This window comes from Falco biarmicus, chromosome 3 (genome assembly GCF_023638135.1).
Source record: "Falco biarmicus isolate bFalBia1 chromosome 3, bFalBia1.pri, whole genome shotgun sequence".
Taxonomy (NCBI): domain Eukaryota; kingdom Metazoa; phylum Chordata; class Aves; order Falconiformes; family Falconidae; genus Falco; species Falco biarmicus.
The window spans coordinates 97,441,491-97,468,032 of record NC_079290.1 but is presented as its reverse complement, the minus strand read 5'-3'; the positions used below and the strand labels follow the sequence as shown (position 1 = coordinate 97,468,032).

General features: G+C 43.9%; 1 protein-coding gene across 7 annotated transcripts in view; it reads right to left on the bottom strand.

The window, feature by feature from the left end:
• The window catches only part of ATXN1 (ataxin 1), a 212,363-nt gene that overhangs the window by 160,676 nt on the left and 25,145 nt on the right, over positions 1-26,542 (bottom strand). The window contains exon 3 of one of the 7 annotated variants that reach the window (XM_056332313.1): positions 21,005-21,271. The exons of the other annotated variants lie outside the window; for them this stretch is intronic. The gene's annotated coding sequence lies outside the window, so the exon portion shown is untranslated. The remainder of the gene's footprint in view (positions 1-21,004; positions 21,272-26,542) is intronic. 7 annotated transcript variants of the gene reach the window in all.

The following is a 26,542-nucleotide window of genomic DNA, read 5'->3' as shown; positions in this document are numbered from 1 at the left end:
AAGCTACGAGACTGGACAAAAATCACCAGGGCTTTTTCTCTGCCTTCTGGCTTCCGAGCATCAGGAACACAACAGGTGCTGTGCCGGTCTGCACTCAGAAAGCAGAAATATTTTGCTTTTCAGCAAAAGCCAAGACAGACAATACCCCTTGTTTTGGCAGCCTGGGACCTTAAAAAAACCCCTCAAATACCACAAGAGTAGCAGCCTGATAAAATGCCACACAGTGGGACCCCTCTTTTCCCCCAGACTTCATTTCACAGTGGTGGCTCTCTCAAAAGGCCGATGGCGCTGAGGGGAACGAGCCCATTTTCCATTCTAGCCAGCTTGTGCTTCCGCCATGTTAGCATGACTTGACTGATCAAACCTGATGAAAAACCACAGCAGTGGAAACAAAGAATCACATAAAGAATGAACTGAAACCCCAGGACAAACTACAGAGATACACTCAGCTGGTATTTTTGGGTTTGGGCAGGCCCGCGCACCCCCAAGCACGGGAGACAGGCGGCACCACCAGCCCCCCTCGCCATCCCCTGGGCAAGCGGCGCTGGGGAGGGCCTGGGCAGCACCACCACGGCACTGCCGCGTGCGACGGCATGGAGCCGAGGCCAGATCACAGCCAAGCCCATCGCTAAAACACAACCTCATCTTGGGACTCGCTATGAAGGGTGGAGAAATGGCGGCACCAGGCTCCCTGTGCGCCTCCTGCCACGGGGACAGGAACGCTTCTTCCCCAGGTCTCACAGGAACCGGCCTGCTGCCCTGCCTCTGCCTGGGATCTGGCTGCCTCAGGCACATGTTCCCATTCGGTATTTACCCTTTTTTCTTGCCTTCTGCTCGGAAGGACCTAGGCTCCCCTCTTCTCCTAACAGCCGAGAGCCACTTTATAGCAGGATTTTTGGAGCGAGGGCTACTGGGCCACGCTCACCGCCCCCACGCCTTGCCGCAGCCCGTTTAAAGGTGACGCAGAGCCATACTCTCCCACCTACCTGGGGGGGCTCAGCTCTTCCCAAGCCATAACCCCCCCAGCCCGGCACCCGAGGGACCCCTGGCCCCAGCGCCCGAGCATGGCACGAAGGCCAGCAGGAGGCTGCGGGCACAAGCCAGTGGCCTCACCCTGCGGCCAACGTCCCAGCCGTGCGGCCACCTGCACTCAGTGGGTCACAGCCCTCCTCAGCTCCCGGCTCCAGCAGTGCCGAGGGGTGACGGGGCACCGACCACCCCCACCCGCCCTCTCCCTCGCTGGCCTGAATAGCAACAGCCCTCTGTAAAACCGTGGTGTGTGCCCATGGGAAGCAGCAGGTAAGTGCATCTCTCTGCTAACAGGCACGTATGGTTTAGAAAGAGGTGTTAAGAAAATGAAGAAGGTGTTAAGAAAATGATTTGCAATGCCCAGATATATTCTGCGTTCTTCAAATGAAGGGCTCTAGAGAAAAAAGAAGACTTTTCATGTTCTTTGGGACACATGAGTCTGGTATTTTCTTCCTCTCACTTTCTGCTTTACTTACTCAGCTCACCTACCTTCTAGCTGTATGAGGCTGGATTTTCAGATGTAGTTGTTTGCTCTGTATAGGAATACTGAACAGTCAATATTCCTTATACCTGTCTCCAGTGCCACAGAGCACAGGACACTTCAGCAGAAACCTGCGGTGACCTTTGTTGCAGGAAACTTTGGAGGCCTGACCATAAGCTTTTTTTAGAACAGAAATCTGACTAAGCCACAACCAGCTTGGCACTACTGTAGTTTGGTCTTACTTTTTGAGATCAGCAGTCTGGCTAGTAACTAAAATCTTCCAGGCAGAGGAAGAAATGTTGTCCTCCACCTGGATTCAGAGAGTTGCTTGGCTACAAGATCTGGTTGGCTTTTGTAGCCAAATCTACTTTTTCAATCAAGGAGAGATAGGACACTGACAAAGACGAAGGTTTTGTGTAAGTCTGCTTGTCCAGACTTTTTTTTCTTTTTTAACAAATATTGTACTACTGCTTCTGTCATCTCCACTTCTACTTCCTTGTCTTCAGCACAAGTTGTAACACCAGCATTTCAGCAAATACCAGGTTTGGCAGTAGGTTCTCTGGGCTGCCAACTGTCAGATCCAGAAAGCAGGACTGTCACATCTGCCAGACTGGCTCTCACACCTACTCTCTAAGGTAACATCGTAACATCATATATTTTTCCAAGTCATGCTAGTAATAATATGCCATTACATCTCACCATATGTTCCTTCTCTGCCTCAGGACATACACCAAAAAGGGCCTACATACTTTTAAATAAAGGATGCCCAGCCAAAGTCTTACAGTGACTGACAGCCTCAGCTCAGTGCAGTGTCTCTCTTCAAGGGCATGAGCACGGTCTCCAGCAGCACGCACTCATGTCAGCAAGTCAAGCACAAACTGCTAGACATGGGTCATTACTGGTTAAGCATCTGATGTGTACTTAGCATTGTATAAGCTCCTTACAGAAGATACAATCCTTTCAGTAGAAGATTTCTCCTAACTTCTCAAAACAGCCTTCCTTCTCTGAGGCCTACTCACAACAACCTTCCCCTTTCAGTAATAACTACAAAGAAAAGGGAAGAAAGAACATTAAGAAAGAAAAGTTATGAAATGTGTTTTACTAACTGGTACAACTACAAGATCACCTCACTGAAATACGCCTTTCTTTCCCTGCTTTCATCCCACAAAGTCCCTATAGGGCACAGTTACTTCACTGCTTTTTTTTCAGGATCAGGCACGTAGCTTTTGAATCAAACCTCCAGATAATCAGTCCTGCCTGGCCTTTTGGTTGCATTGTGGTGTGGTCCTGGAGCATGTGAACTGAATCCTTCTTGGGAGAATCTAAACTAGAAGCAGTGGCACCAGACTGCTCAGAAGTAAAAGCAACGCTAAAAACTGCCTGGTATGAACCTCAGGATCCCAGCACCACGTTTTTCACTATACAGATACTCCCCAGTTGGTCCACACTACTTGCTAATATAGACATAATCATAAAAACTAAACATTCTGCTGTCATTCATCTTTACGCCACCAAGTAAGATGATATTATTATATCCTACAGTAAGATTGCAATAGTATAATAGTGACAGCAGCAAGAGCACCTTGAACAATGTAATGAATACAGGATAGATCAAAGTAGTTTCAGCTACAATAACTAACCTAATTTTCGTAGTTTTACAATGAGTTCTTCCACTCTCTAAAACATTTTGTCTTTGTCTTGCACTAGAATAGTAAAGAATGGTTAGAGAAGGGAAAAAGTAAAACAAACTGGATAAAAAGACAGAAAAAACACTAACTTTCTCCGACTAAAACCCCGCAAAAGCAATAAACTTTAGGCATCAGTTGTAAAAAAAGCCAGCAGAAAATTTTAGGCAGTAGTGCTTTTTAAGGTGACTGTGTTGTCATCTGAGTTTATGTCAAACATCCTCTGGTATTTTTTTCTCACGGTGGATCTTATGTTCTCTTTCCAAATGTCATTAAAAAGACCACCAAAATCTTGAAATTTTTCATAACTAATTCAAGTAATAAGACAGTCATCACACTGGTTTTTTAGTGCATGAAAGGCTAAGAATCCTATGACATGATGTATAACCATCTCAGTTACCTTCTGCCACCTATTAGAAGTACCTGCTGAGCCTATAGAAGTTTGCAGGCCATATGGAGGTCTGCAGACCACTGACTAGAAGCCACCTGTCTACACAATCCACCACACTTGTTGAAAACTTTACCAGGAAGGGGAAGAGGATTTTTTTCCTGATAAGTTGTTTGTCCCTAGCAGCAGCAAGAGCGTAACACTCAAGAGTTTCACTGGAAGTTGCTAAGAAATACTTGTGATGGAAACCTCCCTGTGTTCCTGGTGCAGGAAACCAAATAAACCTCGTTGCTCCGTCTGTTCAACGGTTCTGGACCTGGCGGCAAGTTCGTGAGCATGAGTGACACTGACCACTGTGCTGAGGACCTGTCCCAGGCCAAGTGAAATGCTTTCCTAGTACTGAAATACTTCTTGAAAGCTTCCCTCTGCCCTCACATGCCTTCCACCGGCCCTCCACATGGGAGATGACTCCGAGCTCGCTGAGAGCAGGAAGCCCCAGCACAGAGGAAGTATGTGTAAAATCCAGTCTCGCTTCACCATGACTGTCCATTTTCATGAATGAAAAGGGCAAAGTCAGCAGGGGAAGCTGGGCCATGTCACGGCTGCTACCATGCTGCTGGTCTTCTCTCCACAAAGCACTGTGGATCTGTTAGTTTCCTTCAGAGATAATTGTTTCTGTGTATTAAACCAGCCAGAGACATGGTTACTAATGTGGTTAATTGTTAAGACAGCACAGCTTTGCATCTAACTCTTCATCTTGCATTTTCAAGAGGCATTCCCCAGGCCCTTTAGTAACTGATCTGTGCATTTAGACCACATTCATTAGTGACTTTACACACAGGACAGAGAAGGTGAGTGGTTGGGCTCTAACCTCCTAGCTCAGCTGCAGAGGCCAGTGCCGTGTTACGTCTCCCATATAGCCGTGGTCACATTGCTCACATCGCTTTGTGTGTCTCAGGCTCCATGTGCCTCCTGCAGAACACGGCAGACGAGTGAAGATGCTGTTGGTTTAGAGCAGAGGAAAGCTGGGAACCTAAAATACTACATTTATTAGGCAAATGTGGGAGAAATAAAGGGAGCTAAGATATTCTCCCTCCTTAAAAGACCAAGTAATTCCGTAAGCAGTGCAGTCCATGGAGGCTGGTTTCTTGTGGCTTTCCCTCTTGCATGTAGGTGAACCCACGCACAGTAAGACGCACGCCCTGAGCAAAGCTAGCCCTGTGCTGGAAGCACTCGCAACGGCTTGCACCCCAGTGCGCTCTTGTATCTGTGGTAACAAGGGCGAGCCTTCCCTTCAGAAAGGCCAGTAATTTCTGTCATTGTCCTATATCCAACTGCCTGTTTCACAAAACTGGTAGGAGTTCAAGGACTTTGTGATCTCAACCCATCTGTTAAATTTAGCTGGAGCCGGCCAGCAGATTCCAATGTTACTGCAGGGAGACAGAGAGAGAGAAAGCACACTCCAGAAAGAAAACAAACTAAAATACCTGTATTGGCCCATGAAAAATGATGTTGAACTGGCAAGGTAAACAAGTGGATCTGATGCTGAAACTTGGAAATGAAGTGCCAGTTCTGCAAGATTCATTAGTATCAAATCCAAGCATAGTCTTGCCCAGGAAAGTTCGTTTTAACTTATGCTGGTTTGAAACACAGCTTTACTTTTACTTACTGTGAATTGCATTCTGCTTATGCATAATATTAGGTATATTTTGGGGGGGAATTAAACTGTAAACTTTCCTCTGTTCCATTTCTTTAACACATTCAGTTTACTACTGTAACTTGTTTGTAACATTACTAAATTGCAACTACAGAATGTGGGAGAACATTTTGTTCCTACACAAGATAGGAAAAGTGTATCTGTAGATTTAGGTTCAGATAACAGGTTCAAATCTGCTTCAGATGACACAGAACAAGTAGGTGTCTGGGGGTTTTGGGGAGAGACGAGACAGAAAGGGTTTTTCCCCTGGAGGATCGAAAAAAGGTATTTTTCCTTAACATGATTCATAATACAAAACAGATGATGACACCATCAAGAACAAAGCAAAGTTTGTGGAACATCCACAGTGTTGCATACGGCTACATATTTCTTATTAATTTTGGTGAACAGAGTTTGTAAACAGAAGAAACCCTCAAACCTCTAACTTGTTTAGGATATTGTATCTTTTTACATACATATGCATGTACTAACGTGGGCTGCAGTACAGTCTAATCTCTCCAGCATTTATTCAGACTTAGGACAAAACTGCTTTCAACCCGCAAATATTTGTCATGACAGCACTCAACAGTTTCATTTTCCAGCACCAACTAGTGTCAATTTTAATATGATACTGTCTTTTCCAGCATTCCTCGATTTTACAGAGGAAGAAAGAACTTATACTGCAGAAAGTGAAAGTAACCAGTAACCCTTCAGCCAGTCTCTGCAGGATGACCAGAGTTTGCAAGGAAACCAACCACACAACTTTATTTCAAATGGGGAAAATGGACAACCTCCCACTTTCAGTAACAGGTATATTACTAAAAAAAGCCAATGTTTGTTACATAATTGCTTTAAAAGAACAGCAATGTCTAAAAAGCTAAACACACCTCCTTGTACTAGTTCCTGGCATTTTATGCCAAAATGCATGTGCCTCAATATATAGGTATATATTTAAATGTAATATAATCTACATTAATAGATTTAAGGCTTTAAGCAAAATTTAAGAGAATTTGAAAGTCAGCAAGGACCATTATGCTCCTTTAGGCTTATGCTAATCCATATGACAGACCACACAATTCCAGCCTAGAATCCCCTCCACAGTGGGTATCATCCTTCCATTGCATGTAAGTGAGTAGCATCAAGCTCAAAAATGTGCAGCACAGTATTTTCAGAAAGACATCCAAACTCTATATAAGGTTTTCATCCACCCATGAATGTATCATTTTCCTAGGCCTTTCCACAGTTATTACTGGGATCTTCTCATTATCATTAAAACCAAATTGTTAATTCATTGTGTAAGAGTGAACTGTTCCCCCTGCTCTCCCAAGTTCCAATGAGTGTGATTTTCACCGACACATCTGTACTACAGAAAAATGTTTAATTAAAAAAAAACCCAACCAACCACACCTCCACTCTTTTTTGTGTATTTTTTCAGAAGTACTTTCCACGTACCTTAAAAAAAACCTCCTTAAATTAAGATTTGGTATTTAAAATCTGTGTCTGAAAAATTAACGGCAGCTGATCTACACACAAGAACATGAGATACTTCAATTTGTTGCAACATTCAGAAGCATTGAAGATTACATGAACAAACAGACATGGATTCCATCCACTTCACATCCCATTGACATCATGAGCCACCCACTGGAAGCCGGAAAAGACTTGTAATTTCGGGGGTTTCCTGCATCATCAGGTTTTGCTGCAAACTCTCCAGAATGAGCCAACCAGGCTCTTTCAGGCGCCAAACCATTTATGTGCTTAACTTCAGGGGCTTCAGGAAGTGAGCAGCACTGCTCAGATTTGCAAGTTAAAGACTCGCACAGCCAGAACTGTAATCCAAGCCAGTCAGTGGTACCACTGTTAACTGTCTGGAGGAGCTGAACGTGCCCCCTCAGCTCCCTCCCTCTTTGTATTTCCAGGAGCAATGAGGATAAACGGGCATTCTACTATTCGTACTAATCGCCCATTAGTCTCAGTAGTCTGAAAGGCAAACTGACACATCCACTCATTTTTACTGTTTTCAGTATTTATAGTATTACTTCTCCAGGACTGTGAAGTAGCTGCCAATTATTACTAGAATTTGGCATGCAGAAGCTCATATATATGAAAAAACATGATCAAACAATATGCAGCTCATTAAAGGAAGTTTATAACTCTGTTCCCTGCCCTAATACGTTGTTTTTATCTTCTGGAATATTTACCACACCACCTGATTAGGTTGAGCTGCTTATGTATTTTGAAAATACAAATTATGCCATCAGTCATTCGTCGTATGACAGCAAACTTGCAATTACACAACTCCACAAGCTCACGCAGTGCACCAAGGCAGGCACAACCCAGCCCCAAGTGTCAGCACAGCACAAAAAGACTATCCAATCTTTACTGATCTTAAAAAAAAAAAAACAAACCTCAGGCAATAAACCAGCTCATGCTCTGAAGAACAAAGCTTGTACTGGCTCTAATCCTGCGCTGGAGTGAGCATAGCCATGTCTCTCCAGTTTACCTCTGCAGGCAAGGTGAGAGGCAAGCGCTTTCAGAGGAAGGAGTGGCTGGCACACTTTCCTAGGTGTCTAACAATGCTACCTTAAGACTCACTTCCCACAGCTGGGCATCTATGCCAAGAAGTTGTTAAGACTCCAATCCTGTCATTCTTTTCCCTCTCCTCCAGTTTGCTTTTGAGCTTATGCTTCTCACACAGAGGAGAACTGGGGATCCAGTCCTCTGCGTGTGTGCACAATGTACGTCCAGAGCGTCACGCTTGGCTGCCAGGAGCAGGATCCAACTCTTTTGGACTGTGATGGCTCAACATAATTTGCCCTGCAACTAGCAGGACTGACAGGCAGCTTAAAGACCTTGAGAAATCTACCCTTAAAACTTTTACATTCATCCTCATTTCTGCCTCTCGTATCACACCTAAAGACCCTCCCTACACAAAACTGGCAATAATACTTGTAGCGAACTAGCAAGCAGAAAAGCAATTGTAGCGTATGTATAAAAGTCACGCTGCTCGGTATTTATTTCCAGTCTCATGTATCTATCACAACACAATTAAACAATTCCCCCAATGCTAAACAGCTGGTTTCCTCTCTGTTGATGTGATACACTATCTTGATTCACATGATTCTGGATTTGCCCAAGGCTGCAACTCATTCAGAAAGCTAGCACAAATGCCATGTCCCATTTAAGATCCAATTGAGGCTGTAAAACATTAACCTAAATCTGCATAAGCCTCATGCCTGACTCCTTCAGAGCAGAGTGCATCATCTGAGCAAGCATTCCTGCTCTCAGAAGTCCCAGCCTGACTGGTCAGGATGAGTGGCACGAGACAGGTAGCCACAGAGGACCGCTCTTCTGCATCTCCTCGTGATGCAGAAGGGAACAGCAATTGGTCCTGCACAGATCTGCACGGCGCCAGCGATCTATTTATACAGCTCTAGCAGGCTGAAATTCTGCATAGAAACTGCAGCCATCTCTTCAGCTCTCAAAATGAAGCGGGGTGGATGTCTCTAATTCTGATTCCCATGGTGTTCCGTGCAAAAATGACAATCATTTTAATTTTGTGTGGGGGAGAGCTGCTGGCGTGTTTTGTACGTCTTTCTCTACACCAGCTTCAAGGTTCTTACACCTCAAGGATTATCAGCTTTGTCACTGGGTTTTAGATTCCACATCTGTGATTTATAATATGGCCACCCAAATTAAATCCAGGATAACACTTCCCTACTAGGTCCAATCAGTCAGTAGGCACTGCAACTTTCTCTCTTCTTTATTAAACATATGACAATAATAAAACAATTTTTTAAAAAGTAATTTAGAGTCATACTATATCCAACTGTCGTTTGTAAGAATTTACTGTATTATTATTAAGAGCTTCTGGTGACAATATAACCCACAAGACTGAAACTTGAGTGGTTTATACATGTCGTCAGAGCCTTAGATAAAAATGCCACCTTAGAAAGTGGGAGTATTTAATTTTTTATAATACTTTTGTACTAGTATAAAGCATTCAGTTAATTTACATCAGTGGCTTCTTTTCTTAACATATTTGTATCTGTTTGATCTTTTACAAATATCTAGTTCTTTTCTTCAGATCTATTTGTGCTGAGTACTTTGAAGACATTTTGCTAGGGCTTATTAATTAGAATGCCTCCAAACCTTTAGGGTTTGGGGTTTTGGGGCTTTTTCTTTTATCTTTTTTTTTTTTTCCAAACCAGGGCACAGCGTTGCAAATGCAAAATTGCACACGCACCCTGCCCACACACAAATACCAAATTTTCACAAAGAGGCTTGGATTAGTTACATTACTTGGTAACAGCTGCACGGTGTAGTAGCTGGTACTAGGTATCTGCACAACACATGTCCACAGGCTGTGAAACAGACACGGACAAATTCTCAGTTCCTGTAGAAAGGCTAAACCCCACGGATAACTGGCTGTGAAGGAATGCTGTGACTCAAATTCATCACAGCCATAGCTGTGGACATAACAACTAGTTACACAATACTAGTAATGACACACCAGAACTTGATTACGGATGTTCCTAGTATTGAAAATGCTCATAATATTGAATTTTATCAGAGCAAAACACATTTTAGAAAAGTCACTGGAATGAAAAATGTAAGGATCGGTTAATTTTATAGCAGTTTTCCATTAGCTCATATTGCTCCACTGCAGCTTCACCGTATTCATGGATGCATACATGCACACGCATGCACACATACACACACACACAATTTTGGGAAGTGGAGGATAAACCAAGAAATAGGTTGTGTGAACAACCCAAGAAGTAGATATTAAAGAACTGATTAAGCAAAGCAATTAAGCATATAATTGATTCCCGTTATCTTCAGTGGAGCTTGACAATGGTTAAAGTGCTTTGTTGAATCAGGGTCCTCAAAACACAGTGCTCCTCAACCCTTTTATCTGATCGCGGCTTTAGGCAAAACGAAAACACTTGAAAGGGACGAAAGGTAAGGAAATGCTCAGGTTTAGCAAACTAAATCCTTGTAGGAATTCTATTAGTTCGGAAAAAAACCATAGTGGCTTTGTAAATTTTCATCACCTCTAGCAGTTTTTGAATAATGCAATGGTCTTTTTGGCAGCTTCATAAAGCTGTAATCTGCACACCAAGTTCTACAATGTCTCAGCACTTCCTGGGGACTCAGAGCAGTAGGACAGTCTTGCAACACAAGCAGAGATTAATCATTTTCTAATGCACAGTAATAAATAATGTATCCCCCATAGTACATAAATTAAAGCTGTAATTCCATCCCAGTTCTGTGATGACACCAGAAGCCCAAGATGGAATTTCAGCCTCGTTATGACCAGTCAGGATACACGTTATTCCTAAAATTATGTTCTGAGACTTAATAATGAACTGAGAAGTTCTGAAGGCATTACCAAAATGAAGTGACGTGTAATTACAAGCAGAAAGCAGAATTATTAAGTCAGATACTGTTTGCAGAACTTGCTGAAGTAAGCAGTAAATCTCATTCCTGAAAAGCCTACTCAGCATATTTGTAGCAAGGCAAGCAAAGATCACTACTACTATAAAAAAACCTGAAACTTGTTCTAGTACCACAGAGCAATGCCCCCATCATAGTAAACAGAAAGAAACCACATGTTAAAGATCAGGTCTGTACATTACAGAGTCCTTAAAACGCTGAATATAACTCCTCCTACAGCCATACATGGTATTTCACGTACAAGTCAAACACGTATCCTACAGGTGTGCAATGCCAAGCAAAAAATATCAGGAGAAAGCCACAGTCTGTCCCAAATTTGCACTCCTATTTGACAAGAAAGCTGTTGAACAAAGCAAAACACTCATGATGAGAAGTATGTTGTCCTTCTGACGAATGTATTTATATATATACACATTTTACACACTGTAAATAATCTAAACAATTTTCATAAAGAACACAGTCCTAATATTTTTCCTGCAGACAATTTCAAGAAACCTTATGAAGATTCTAATGATATTTTACAAGTCTAACAAGTATTTTAATGGAAATAGGTTTAGAAGCATGAAGACAGAAAGCCAAAACAATCATCTATCTAGAGTTAACTGCTATATTCACCCGGAACTTTTTTTACCAAGTTCAATGATTTTTAGCAAATACTGCAAGATTTCAAGTAAGTCTGGAGCCACTTTTTTTTCAGACAGGAAGAAAGTAACTTTCTGACCATCTTACACAGGCAAGGCATGAAACTTTACAGGAATGTCCATGGTCTGAAGTAGTTCCAAGGTTCTGAACTTTTTTCCATGGTATTATTCACAAATTCATCTTCTCCCCCTCTGTCCCACCACATTCTTGATAATGTGAGACCCTAAGTCACATTCACTCCCTCTTCCCTTAGGTTTCCATCTTACAGAGCTGTAAAGAAAAGTAAAGATGGGGAAGCCTGAAGATTGTGACAAAAAGTCAAATAAAATGGTGCACACAGTTGTTATTTTTAAAAGCTGAAAATGTTTAAGTCTAGAGTAACTGGTTTTGAGTATCTGATGCTTCCCCACAAGCCACCGTCCCTTACCTTCCAACTCTCCCTCCTTCCACTTCCCCTTTTTATGTTACATAAAGTGTTCAAACCTTGAACACCTGGACTTACGTTTCCTACATTCATACTTGAGCAAATTAACAGCAATGGTCTCATATTCAAGGGGCCACTCACCTGGAGATCCCTAGTGATTTTCTGTTCTTTTAATCACTCTGACAATCAGCAAAATTTAAAATGTGAATAAAACTATTTATGTGCCTACACCTGTATTTAAGGACATGCATCTTCCAAGAACCCATTTTCTCCCCTTTTGCCGTTTATGACTATTCATACAACAAAAATGTATCAAAAATCATGACAAAAGGACAAAGAAAGTAAGACAATAAATGCTTAAAGCTCCTTGCTTCCATGGTATCTCCACAAGCAGCATATCATCACCTCTAAATAGCAACCTGAAACCTACTCAAGAGACTTACATAAGTCATGACTCAAGAACTAAAGCAATGAGTGTCAAAACATTCAAAGACACAGTACCCTCTGCTCCTAGTAGTAAAGGAGTAACTACTCAGAAGATGCGAAGGAGATCCTTGCACTGGAGAAAAATAGCAGTAAAAACTTAAGAGATCTGCAGAATCACAGAATGGTTTGGGTTGGAAGGGACATTTAAAGCTCATCTACTCCAAACCCTCCCTTGCCATGGCCATGGACATCTTTCACTAAATCGGGCTGCTCAAAACTATTCCTTCAAAATCATCCACACAAGCTAAGCTACACACATCAGTAAGTAGTACACTACTAGAAAACTTTCAACCAGATGTGATCTTGGAGGCTTCTCATCTCTTAAATTATGATGTAAGCTGCAGAAAAAGTGATAATGTCAAGGCCAGGTATGCCTCCATCCGCCTTTTACCGGGAACTCAGAGAAAGAGATGGTTTTCTACGGGACCTCTAAGCTAGTAGGTTACATTGCTTGTGAAATATTGCTCATAATGAATGGCAATCCAACACAGAGACTAAAAGGTGACCCTGTAAATAAACGTCAGCTGCAAAATCAAATACCTCCCCAGGTCTGAGCTGAACAAACACTGCTATTGACAATGTAAACAAAATGCTGAGAAGAGAAATAAATCGCCAATGAAAAGGGGAGAAGGAAAAAACCCACCCTAGCAGTAAGCAAGAGGGCACATGAGAGGGAAAGAGCGCATGGCAAACCTAGGTTAGCAGAACTGACCGATGCAGGCTCTTCCCATGCTCATCACCACACCATCTGTCCTTAAGTATAAATGGAAAGGTTACCTATCATGTTCACTTTGTGCAAATATCCTTTTCACTTCCATATATTCCAAGGACTATGTGACTTATTAATGCAGAAATTAATCTAAAATGTTGCTTATATAATACACACCATATTGATTCGCAATCTAATTGCACTGGTCATACAACTACATACTAGAAATCATTGTTCAGAATGTTCTTCTCTGATCTGGGAATTATGTTACAACACTTGCACTCTAAATTTAAAGACACCATGTACACCAAAGTCTGAGCACTAGCCTGTTAATTGGTTTTCCTTCCCTGTTCATTAGTCCAACACACAACAGAAGACACGTGGGTGAGGCCTCACACCAGCAGCAGTGAAAATTTCAGTGCTTACAACCCAAGGAGAGGAGCAGGACTTCAGAACTCTGTAATTACAAGGAGGAAGAAAAAGTCTGATTAAAGAGTCCCTATTTCTGACATAGCGCAACTCAGAAGAAGCGCTGTCACAACAAACTGTGTGGCCAGGACTTCCCCAGTAACACCATACCTAAAGATGTGGGCTTTTCGCCACAGAGAATTCCAGTTTCCATCCTGGAAACAGGAAGGAGGAGGAGGAGGAAAGAAGCCTTTTATTCACAACACTGTTGAATTATTTAACTCTACTAAAGACTCACTGCCAATGAGTTGTTGGGTTGTTGCAATATAGGCATTAAGAATCCAAAAGCAGAAGTTCTTGCTGCCCGCCTGATTATTGGTGCTGATTTGTTCCTGATGAAATACAGGACAAAGTAACATACCGCTAATGTATACCCTGTTAATTATTCTGCAGTGCCATGTACGGAAGTTCATGTGATGGAAATATTCATGTGGTGCTTCATGTGTGGAAATTCTGTGGTGCCTGATGGAAGTTCTGATGGATATGGATAGAATCAGAATTATATATAGTTTAAATTCATATTCAGTCAAGTTTGTAGCTATAGCAAGGGAGGAGGACTGAGTTGCGAGACTACACTACTGCCTAAATGTTACGCTGTTAGATTAAATACTCCCGTGAGCTAAAATACCGTAGAGGACTGAAGTTCAGGAAATCAATTTCAACGCTGTTTTGTAAACTTCAGTATAGCTCCAATTCTCTGTTATTTATACCGATTCAATGAATCACATTTACACTGCAAGCGCACACCAGGCTGAAAAAAGTCAATTGGTTAGTGCACAGCGCTGAGAGCACCGTAGGGAGCACAGACACTCACAGACAACACGCTGCCAAAACAAAGCTTTAATTTAGAGCAAAAAATTCTGGCCTCTGGAGCTGTAAGAACCGCCCCAAGATAGGAACTGGGAGTACAGGGATGAACAGAAGCAGTGCTATGGGTCTGCACAGATTTCCAAAACTCACCCTCCCACAGCTTTACCAGAAAGCAGCTGGGCGAGCTGAGCAGCAGCAGCCGGTTGCTGTCGGACCCCTGCAGGGCCCTGAAACTGGGCAAAACCCTGCTTGGTGCTCAGCCCAGATGCCCAGGACACCCATGCCCAGCCTACAGCCCATGGGCCACAACGCTGACCCCCAAAACACCGGATTCAGCCTGCCACCCGCTCACACCCACCCACCCTCCCGCATCCTTTGCCCCTGGGGAAATGCAGCAGGGGCCACCTCACCCTGGGCACCTCTGCCCGGCTCCTGAGAGCCCCCCGCAAGTCGTGGGGTGCAGTTCAAGCAGGGTTTGACACCAAACCTCTCTGAATACAGCAGATCCCACAGCAAACTTCACCTGTCAGAGGAGAATCGGGGTCAAACCACTGCCGCTCATGCTCGCAGAGGTGACACGCTGCACAGCTAAACACAGGCACCTAAATGTATAAACTGCATGTATACGCTCTCTCAATAAAAACACATTCATATGCATTTACACCAGACTTTCTTTTTGATGTGCAAGTTTTGTTGCCACCCCACACTCCCCACAAAAAAAAAGAAAAAAAACCATTTGCTTTCCTCAATCATTAATTGTATTAAACTAATAAACATTCTGACACCAACACTGTTTAAATAGCCTTCTCTCCACCCAAAAATCCACTGACAAGTATTTTCACATATAAGATGACCATTCCACAACCCTGCTTTTGAATGCTAATCTAAACTGAGTTCCCCAAGCCAGCAGGGTAAAGAGTTACTCTTCGGGTGGGAGAGTGCAGAAAAGAAATGAGAGAGGGGCCTTTAAAATGAAATAAAAATAGACTCCCTTGATCCCACCATGACACGGCCCAGACATTCTCCCTGTGGGGGAAGAAAATGTTTCTTACTACAGTGAGAGTTTTTATAACATTTTCTTCTTTTTTTTTTTTTTTTTCCCCCAGTGCAACTTTGCTTCCTGAAGAATGCTTTATATAAAAGACATGACATTTGGCAACCCAGCTCGGCTGCTTTGTGAAATTCTTTGGCAAGTGCCCTACGTGCTGACTGCATTAAGCACATCAGTTTGTTTATTTATTTATTTATTTATTTATTTATTGATTTAGGCAGAAGTCAGTGAGAGCAAGCCATACAATTAACGTGCAGCACGGCACCGCTTCATCCAAAAAAAACGGAGAGGAGCCAGGGAGGGAGGGGCTGGAGCCTCTCCCTTTTCGGAAACCTCACCATGGGAGAGGAGATGGTTCTCCAACCTCAAAGCGTTGCTGCTGCTCTGGGGCATACACAGTGATTCTTGGATCTCAAGGCATTTAGTGAACATCAATTAATTAATTAATTAAGCCTCAATTCCACAACAAAGGCAGGTATCATTAGACACCTGTTTTGCATATGGGTAAAACGAGCCATGGAGTAAACCTAAGCCTGTATGGATGTTGCCCAGTGTCCTGAGGCAGGAGGTGCACCACCTTGCTCTTGCCCAAGTGAGAGCCACCCCCCAGTAGCTGGCAGGAGGGCACAGCACCAGCCACCCGCACACCCACACTTCCTCCCTCATGCCCCAAATGAAACCAGAAAATGGAGAAGTCTCCACATGCCACCGTCTTCCCAGGGGTGCAGCCATGGCATGTGACTGCGTGTCCGGGACATACCTCAGCACCATCCGCAGTCAGGGACAGCACCATATAGATATATATATACACACACCATCCACTGTCCTCCAAGGGTCAAGCACTTGAACGAGCAACCCCTGTTTCCTACTCAGATGCCATGTGTTGGGCAGGAGGGCCATACAGTCATGGTTTGGAGTCAGGGACCGTACTCCTTCAGGCTTACAAGAAAACAAGATGCTTCTCAGAAACAATGGAGTAGTGTGCTTACCATCAGCCCCATTTATTTACACCAGGGACCAACAAAGCTTGGCAGCACACACTGCCAGGGACACCCAGCAACAGCAAATTCACAGAACCATGAAATTTTCAAGCTAAATAGGAAGGAGAGCTGGGAACAGGGGAGGACATGACATACCTGCCCAGAGCCCAAAGCCAACAGCTGGTCAGTCCCACAAGCTTGGAAGGGTAAAGCTTCTGCACTTACTACATATCCCCTGATATTTTCAGGCCAAACAGCTATCAGCAAAGGGTTCAATCCATCCAAGGCACTGTTTAGCACACGCACCACAAGGGAAATGCTGAAACATGGTCCGGTGCCTTCCACGGGAAGGAGCTACCGAGTCTCCAACCAACGTGGCCCCTGCAGATCAGGTACAGAAAAGACTTCTGTCCACCTCAGAGAGCTGAGATGGGACTGGAGAGTCTGCCTGATCAGGTGGTGCAGCTTCAAAGGCTACATCCAAGGGCACAGATAAATCTGTAAGGAATTTAGCTTTTGGAAAAGTTTTAAGCAGCTTGGTCTAAAAAAATGTGACACGTTTATCATTGAAAAGAGTTTTCTACACACAAGTCTGTAAGAGACAGCTGTGTGTTCTCATCATTTGTGTATGACCCAATAAAAAAACCCAAACTCTAATTTTGTTCCTAGAAAAGAAAATTGACACAGCAATCTAAACCCGTCTAGTGTTTTGCTGGAAGACGATGAGGAAAAGGTGCGGTTTTTTAAAATTTAAAAAAATCTGGCATTACCCCCACTTTCTGTTCTAAAAATTTTTCCAATAATTTTCGTCCATTTCTAGGCCAATTTCTGTGACATCAAAATAGCTACCACAACAGCAACACACAAGCCAAATTCTACAAGGTTTATTCAAGGCAAAGAGATTTCAACCAGACACCCCATCTTCAGCAGAAGTTTGACGTGACTAAGGGCTCAGGACAGTAAGATACAGAACCTGGCATCAGTTTAACTGTACGGCAACCTTTGCCAATCATCTCTCCTCGGTGGAACACATACCAGGCTCTCGTTTGCAAAGGATTTAGGGATCTCTGCACTGAAAAGGGCCAAGGGGACACAAATCTGTCCACAAAGGAATCACTGGCAAAACTCCCCTCATCTGAAACAAGGAAATGCCAAGATTTCAGTAGCACAACTCGATTGTCCTCTTCAACCTAGACACAATGCACTAGCAGTTCAAGTAGGGATTTCAGGCTTGGTGTACCACGCTACTGACTGCCCATGCAGGAAGCACGCCTGGGTTTATGGGCTGATTCTGGAAGTACAGGCCAAGAGCAAGCAAGGGAAACCTCAGCACAAGTTGTCCAAAACTGTGGTCTCATTAGCCCAACATGCAGGCAGATTTCAAGTCAAGAGGCTCTGGATCTGTATGCCTATACTACATATGAAGACGTGGAATATGCACATGTTGTCCCAATGCAAAATTTCATACCAAAACACTAATAAACACGCTTTTTCTTTAAACAGAGGAAAGAAAAAAAAAATTCTCCACCAAACTGATCTGTGAAGGCAAGTAAGAGGAACTAACATACTTTAGGACAAGCCTGGCAATCTTGCTAACCTCAGGTGCAGAGTGCAGAGATGCTATGGAAGATGAAATTACACAGCTTAAAACTTAGTTACAGGTGGTTCACTTGAGGGGAAGGACAAGATTATGACAGAGGTTCAAGACTTGGAAGTAAAGGGTAGGATAGGACAGAACACATGAGAGAGGGACAAGACTGGGTTGTTTTTGGCTTGACACTTGGCAAGAGAAAAAACAAGCATGAGTCATAGTAAAGGTAACTCAAAGTGCGATGTGACTGCAACGGAGAGCTGAGCAGACCACACTGCATGAGTCAGCAGCACAGATAAAAAGGGTGATAAGAAGCAGCAGATGGGACATGTCTCTACTAAAACAACCCTGCAGGACACAGGCCTCCTCTGCTCTAATGAAACGGCCGTGCCAAGCTGCCGCGCGCCGGCTCGTACGCTTGCGATCCCATGAATCAAAGAACGCCGCGCGAGCTTAGAAAAGCAGCAGGCAAACAGGTGCAGACAGATCCACATGCAAAGGAGCACAGAAAAGCAAAACAACAGCACACACACAGACCCCACAACACACACACGCACCCTGACAAGCACCCTGGGATACCACCCTCCAAACCACTCAGCGGGGTGGGGTGGAAGAAAAGAGGGGAAGGAAGCTGTCACTGGGATCCTGGCATTCAACCTGGCCGATGGCCAGCTTTTCTGTGCCTGCTAGTCAGGCTCTGCCTTCCTGATGGGTGCCAAGGGCAGAAGGCTGCAGCATTGCAGCACACACACCCCCCGGCCCCTTTCTGCCCCCACCAGCACGCACCTGCAGAGCCGGGAGGCAGCCGCAGCCACACAGCTCGCACGCGTCTCGAGAATCCTAAAGCACAGCTGGGGATATTTGCGCAGCTATGCTCCAGAATACCTGCAGCTCAGGTGGTTTTGCAAAAGTTAGGTTTAAAGCTCCATCTTTTCATTCAGGATTGCAAAGGTCATTTTGCTCCAAGAGCAGAACATTTAGCCCCATGAGAGCAAGAACCACATTCTTGGGTAGCAGAAACCATGTAGTCATACGCAAGGCCACGTTACCTGCAAAATGCAGTTGCTGCCCTGACCGCATAACTTGCAATGGTGGTTCTTTCCTGTTAGGATCCCTACTCGCTGCACTTTTGAACTTGGTCAGGAAAGATGAGGTCCCTCTGTCACAAGCTCAAAAGAGGACAGAGATATAAGGCAAAGCTCAAATCTCCTTTCATCTCACTTCTTGGCTGAGGTAAAATTATACCCTGCCTGTGAGGGGCAAGATGGAAAGTAAAATGCTCTATTTTTAGGCACAAGATCCTGCTTCATCAGGTTCATTTAGTTTCTAAGAAACAAACTTTGGCAAAGGTCTGCATTTGAGGGGGATGAAAGATGACTTGTTTCATTTTCTTTTAGTGCAGCTCACAGCATGACTAGCATAAATCTAAGCAAATCTGCTTTAGCCACATATACATGCCAGCTGTTTTATTTGGGAGAGATAGTCCTTATATTGTAGCAATATATATATTTTTTTCCCATTTTTCCCAATCCATCCTGCCAAAATAAGCATGTTGTGTCCAAGTACTTCAATGGAGTTCGAAGGTGTGTCTATTCCCCCCGCTCCAAACATCCTTATTTATAGATTTCAAAAGTTGGCAGGTACGCCGAGGGAGAGCAGTTGCTGAGCCTAACACGCTCTGCACAGCAACAGATCTGTTGTAACAGATTAACAGGCAGCGAGAGGGGGAGAGAGGAAAGAGAAGTACTTTCCTTCTTTACACACATCCTTGCTTTTAAATGCAGCTTTACAGAGATAATGACAGTAACTGCGTGTCTAAAATAAAGCTGCCTGGAGAGCCAAGGCTCATGCAGCCCCACTGACAGCAGAGCTTGGCTCTGCACTTTGGTCACGCACTTTTCTAACCCGAGCGTGCGCATTCCAAGAAGTAGGTAGGGGAACTGCTCTCCTACGGACACCGTGAGCATTAGCGAAGGGGGAGGGCGGTCAGCCTGTAAGTAAAACAGTGAAGTTAGTTTTCATTTCCTGTCGGTTTTAATCTTGTCTAGAGGCTTTGCGAGCTGCTACTTCCATTTTCTGGCCTGCCTGCAGAGGAGCTGCTCTCTTTACTCGCTCGCGGAAGGTCCCTCTAAGCTGCCTACAATGAGTGTCTCTTGTGCTCCTGAAATCCAGCCCACTCTGCCCACCACTCGCTGGCTGCAGCAGCAGTGAATCAGTCTGCAACCACAAATCACTGTGTTGGACTCCCCCTTGTAACTCTATAAACAAACATACTGCTGATTACAGCTTCCACCGGCTATCTGTTTGGAAAAAAAAAAAAAACAACCACAAAAAAACCCAACCAAAACCCAAAACCGGCATAAGATTCATGGATGCTGATGCACAATTTTTTTTCAGTCTGGGGTCTTCCCATGCAGAAACACTCTTATACCCATTATACTGCTGGTTTTCACACTCTGTGGGCTCTTTGATTTATTTTTGAACTCACGATGTGAGTGCTTCTATATATTCTGCAGGCGATTCCTGAAATGCAATGCACAATTTGCATGTGGACATAGAGCGTCAACTAATCTGCAGACAGTGACAAATTCTGATCAGAATTCAGACACAGGCTCAGTGAGGACTCCCTTGCCCTCAGCCTGTAAAAGTGCTGCACCTATGTAACTCCCACCACGGGGCTTCTCAGACCCCCAGTGTGGAGGCTGCTAAAGAGTGATGAATGGATGACAAACCATTACTGACAGTTCTGCAAAAAGGTTCCTGTGTCTCTTGGCCACAGCCCTCTGGCAATATACACGCTTCCACACATCTGCTTTCAAAAGAAGCCATCAGATGCACTCATCCATCTAACCTGAGATGCAAGACACAGCTAGGCAAGGGTGATACCCTGCATCAAAGCTGGCTGAGGATGGGTGTCAAGCTAGGAGAACAGAAGAAAAGGTGTAAGTGATAGAGCGCAGAGCTCATGTTGCTAAAAGTTAAGCAGCACAGTATGTGCCAGGAGTAATAACTTCTCCCCCTGCATGAACTCTGACCAGGAGCAATGCCAGCAAGGGTGCGCAGCAAAAGAAGTCGTGGCTAAGAGAAATGGAAGAGGGAATCACCTGATCATCTGCCCATGCACATCACTGAAGATTTATCTCGGCACCACATCCTTAATTCCTTCCCCAGTTTCCAAGAACTGGCCTTCATACACACACTAGGGGAAGACAGTGAGTTTGTCTAGTATCTTTACTTCCAGCTCATGTTTGCAAAGCTCTCTGAGAAGAGACCCGCCAGACTCCACAAGTGATCAGTGTTATCAAGCTTGATCCACGTGTGCCTTCAGCTTGCTGCCCCCCATGGGACCAACAGCCATCTGCTGCCTTTTCCTGGGGGAGATGAAGTAGCACGTCAGAAAACAAAGTATATTCCTAAAAGTTTATTCCTAAGATCTCCCAACAAGGCTCAGTCTCACTTCCTCATTTACAACTGCATGAATTCGAAAGGCAAGAGTCGCTTTTGCAAGATCCAAGAATGTGACTAGGAACACAACAGCAAAGCCCCAAACCCTGTTCCTCTCCTCGGTCTGCTATGCAACCCTCTTCTCTCCCTCTGGGCCAGGTCACCACCTTCCACATGCAGACTAATATAGAAGTGACTTCTCTCTCATGCATTTATGTATATAAATTGAGACATATTCTGAACTAGTTTGTGACAATTTGTGTTAGATTCCAATACTGCATCTATTGAAACTGTTTGAATTTAGGTGGTTCTTTTAAGTAGCACTTCGAGAAGGATCTTTGCTGCTCAAGCCTCAAAGAGAATCAGACTTGGTACTGACAGCAGTTACTGACTACACTTCTAAAATCAGGACTGACGGACACCCCTATATCAGCTTGCAGTAGCAGTCTCTCCTGCCAGACCAGACAGGAGAGTATCTTCATCATTTCAGTGCATTTAGCAGGCTGAGTTAAACACTTAGCTCAAACATCAGAAAGGAACTTGAAGAAAATTAATAAGAGTCAGATACTTTCTTAATGGAAGTGATGTGCAAGAGTTTAGGATCTATGATTCCCAAAACTCTTTAAGATACTGTGACCAAATAAATAATAATAAAAATAATAATAATAATTTAAAAATACTTAGTAACTACAATTGACTGTTCTTTTTAAAAATGGCTTAATTTTAAGGCAAAACAAGTTTAATTTTTTTCTTCTATTTTCCCTTCTATGTTCCAGCTCTTATTTTAAGGAACCATTTAGTTACATGACAGAAATGTTTCAAAATCTCCTTTTTTGCTGAACGTTTATTTTCATGTGAATGTAGCCTAATACAAGCCACATGCAAAAATACAATCTAGTAAACAGTGAACAGAAAATGCACCACTGATTAAAATAAAAACCAGAAAAATTAGAGACCCACAGAAATCTACGTTGGAGCGGATTACTGATGGAACATCTGTAGAAATATAATGTAATCTATGTTTAAAAAAAGAGATATAAAATTATTTCAAGTACTGAAAGCATTCCCTTCTTTAAGGACAATAACTATAAAGAGTAAATGCAAAACAAGATTTAGAAGCTGATTATTTTAATAAGGTTTTCCTGCTTGCTGATTATAGTCACAATTGAAATCAACGATTTAAATCCCCCTAAAGAACCCTCCACAGGAAGAGCAGCGCTGATTCATTTCTCGTGAGATGGGACACTCAAGATCATGAAGAATGTTAGTTTGCTGATGCATGGCAGATAGGCTGGGACAGAGGCAAACGCATGCTAGTATTTCAAATTAAAAAAAAGGCAAGAGGCCAAAAATATATGTCTGTATGTGCACTTGTACATGCATGCCCTCATTTTGTTATCACGCTCGATCAGGACACAGACCTGCACAGCAGCAGATTAGAAGGAGGAAGCTTTTGCAAAGAGGTGATGGTCAGCAACTCTTGAGTGCTCAGGGCAGTTCTTCCAGACACAGAAGCACCAGGACCGGCTCAGCAGCACGTTTCTTGGTGTTTCCTCACGCAGCACTGTGTGGCCAGAGCTGCAGGGCCTGGGACGTGAGCGCGTGGTGATGTCTGACCACGCAGAGTTAGTGTGGATCCTGCCAGCATTACGATAAGCCTTGCTAAATCCGTGCTGGGCACATGGTGACTCTGCACCACCCTTCACCAGTGCTCCTAGTCCCAGGATGACAGTGACAAAACACCCCCTCAGGGCTGTCGAGCCAGGAGCTGGAGACAAGGAGTCTGGCTGCTCTCACCAGACCCAAACTGCCTGGCCCTACCTACTCAGGAGTCTCTCCTACAGGCATCGTGTAGCACCCTCCACCACCCAGGTTGCTCCCATGGGCTACAGCAGCATTGACCTCCTCTTTCCCGCCCTGCGCAGCAACAAGGACAGGGGGGTGCAGTGTTTCTAAAAGTAAAATACTCTTTTCTTCTATGTTTTTTTGTTCTATCACAGAAACCTGAGTTAGAAGACTTCAGAGGACCTGCAGAAACTTGCAAAGTCATGGAGGGGATCCTCCAGCGAGAACAAAGAGAGGAGGAAAGTATCCGTGGGGACACCGCAAGCAATTTCTCAAGGCCGAAGATTACACTTATGGGGAAGAACCTCTCTTTTCCCTCCGTGCCACCCCCATACACTGAACAGCAAACACATTGGGAGATGCAATCACAATGGCTGCAGGAGCTGCCAAAGTGCTTTTTGGCTTAAGAAGCAAAGGACAAGTTTGAGGTTTGTTCTTCAGTTGCTGCCTCATGCACTTAATGTAACGAGACAACAGAGAAGAATAACTCATGTGTATAGATAGCAATGAGGTAATTAAAGCCTAGTTCTTCTCAGCCTGCTCCCTGACTCCACATAAAAGAAGTACACAAGTGCACAAACATCTAGGTTGAAAATACAACACCACGCTCTGGTGTAAAACTCCCGTGCCTCCTGGAGTAGCGCTGGCTTTACTACGGCCACACTATGCATTAGCGGCTACTGACTGTGTTTGCACAATATTTCAATAAGCAGAGCCAACCAACATCACTTCCTCTATTTCTGTATAGAGTAATATATTTACAGGAACAGCCTTTTGAAACATTCCAGTAAAATTAGCTTACTCAGATTTTATTATTTTTTTTTAGCTAGAACAGAGAGCAGAAGCATATCATCATCGTCATCGGTTTTTGTGCATAAATCAGCTGTCTATTTACCACTGATATGTTGCAATAATGAATTGCCATTATCTTAGTTATTTGTTGGGTTATTAGAGATTAGCTAAGTTCACAGGATCACTGAAAAAAAAAAAAAAAAAAAAGCTTCACTATTTCCTGGGAAACGACCTTCAGAAGCATGTATTCCACCTCCTTCTCCAAAGCAATGCCCAAAATATTCCTGGAGGAGGTTTGTCTGTTTTATAAAAACCTCCAGTGATGATGCTTCCATGGCTTTCTCAAAGGCAAATGACTGCAGCACCAAAATACCCTTATCACTTGGAAGCTTTCTTAAACATTTACCTAAGTCTTGCCACCTTCCAATTAAGCCCATTTCTTCCTGTCCTGACCCCAGCAGTTGTGCAGTAGGATTTATTCCCTTCCTCCCTGTAGGAGGAACCTTCCACATACTTGAACGCTGCTATCATGTCTGTTACTGGCCTTCCCCCCTCTAGACTAAACAATCCCAATTCTTTCATCTTCTTCCCCAGGTCATGTTTTCCAAGAATTCTTTCATCTTCTTCCCCAGGTCATGTTTTCCAAATCTTTGATCATGCCTTCTCCCTGGCCACCATCCAGCTGGCTCTGGACTGTGCTGTGCCCCAAACTAGGTGTTGAGCCATTTCCAACACTGAGTGAAATGGATGGGTCATTCTGTGCTTTTTTCTTTACGCACCCCAAAACAGTGCTTTTTCGAGGGGCAGGGATGGGAAAATCGTTCCTTGTATGACTGTATGATACCTACAGCCTCAGGTCTACGATCCCCTTCTCTCTCAGATGCACTGCCCTGCACAGACGGGTCAGCATGGCAGGGAGGTGAGCCGGGGCTCTGCCCCGCGGGCGCTCAGGATGGAGCTGCAGGGTTGCCAGCTCCGGGGTCAGAGCCACAGAGACAGGGGAGGGAAGGAAAAGCTGCCCACTCAGCAGCGCACTGGCAGCCCAGCTCCCAAGGGACAGGAAAGCAGGACTTGCTGCAGGCTGGTTTTCTCTGGTGGTCTAGGAACCAGCTGTGATTTTTAACACCCTATTCAACTAAACCAGGCCAAACTGCCTCCAACACAGCCCAACTCCAGCTCCCAGACCTTCTTCTGTAGGACCACTGTTGAGTCAGCCATTCCCCATCCCGTGTCATGCGACTGGATATTTCTACCCCTGTACAGCGCTTCTAAGTTTGTACCCCGTTTTCTTCTACCCCAAACCATTCTTCCAGTTAGCCAGGGCAGCTCTGAACTTTAATCCTGCCCTCCAAGGAGCCTGCGGCCCCCCTCTATGCTTCTTATCCTATGTAAATTTAATAACTGCTCTCTCTGCTCCATCAATCATTCCAGTAATGAAAACAATGAGTATTACCACAGCCAGGACAGACCCCTGTGGAATCTCTCTCACTCCAGTCTTGCAGTTTAAGAGCAAACTATGAATAACTACTTTGAACAGTGCCTTCTATTAAAAATTATATATAATTTCTATATAAATATATAGAGAGAAATAGAAAATCTATAAATAGAAATTTATATATAAACTATATATGTATTTATATATAAATAGAAATTCTGTGCACCCACATTACAGACCAGCCGACCAGATGCCCAGCCTGCTCCGAAGAAAGCTGTGTTAGAAAGCATCCAGAGCCCCCCATTAAAGAGGGAGTTATTTCTATCAGAGAGGTACAATTACACTGTCATAGGCGCTGTTGGAAAGTCTTTGCTAAACGCTGCCATAAAAATATCATGCGTGCTGATAAGAGGAACAGGAGGGTTCATAACCAAGCTTTAGGATGACAGCAAGAACTTGAGCTGAACTGAGACAGCAGGAGCCTGACTTTGCTTCCAGCAAGAGAGCGCCTTGGAAGAAGCAAACTGAAAGACATTATAAAAATGCCAGGAATTCCGTACCTGCCATCAACTGCTGCCAGCTTATCAGTTAAAGAAGATACTATCACAGAAGTGTGGTTTTGGGGTTCTTCATTTTCTTAGCTCTTCCAGATGTTTTTTGAATTGCATTCCTTACTGCTCCCTAATAGCCTGTCCTGCTCAGGGATCACAGCCGAGCCAGACAGACAGCAAAGGCCATGACTCCCAAAACCCGGATTAACGCTTTAATCGATCACTGAAAGCATCCCCAGCCCCACACCAGCAGTAGGAGAAGCAAGTGGCAGTGGTTGGTGCCTGAAACAGGGAGAAAGGGTAAGTTCCATGGAAAGTGAAAGGTGAGGCAGCTTTCCAACGCGGGCTCCCTCTGCTCGCCAAAATAGCAATGCCCTGCCCACGCCTCACTGACTTCTGCAGAAGATGCGCTTACTTCCCAGGAGAATTTACTCTCGCAATGCAGATGTGCTTCTCTGAGGCAATCGCATTCTCTTGCGTAATGCAACACGGAATTAAACAGTATATGCTATTTGGTGCGTTTTTAAAATGTAAACCAGAAGTTACTGTGGAGCTCAGTGATGCTGCCAAGAATG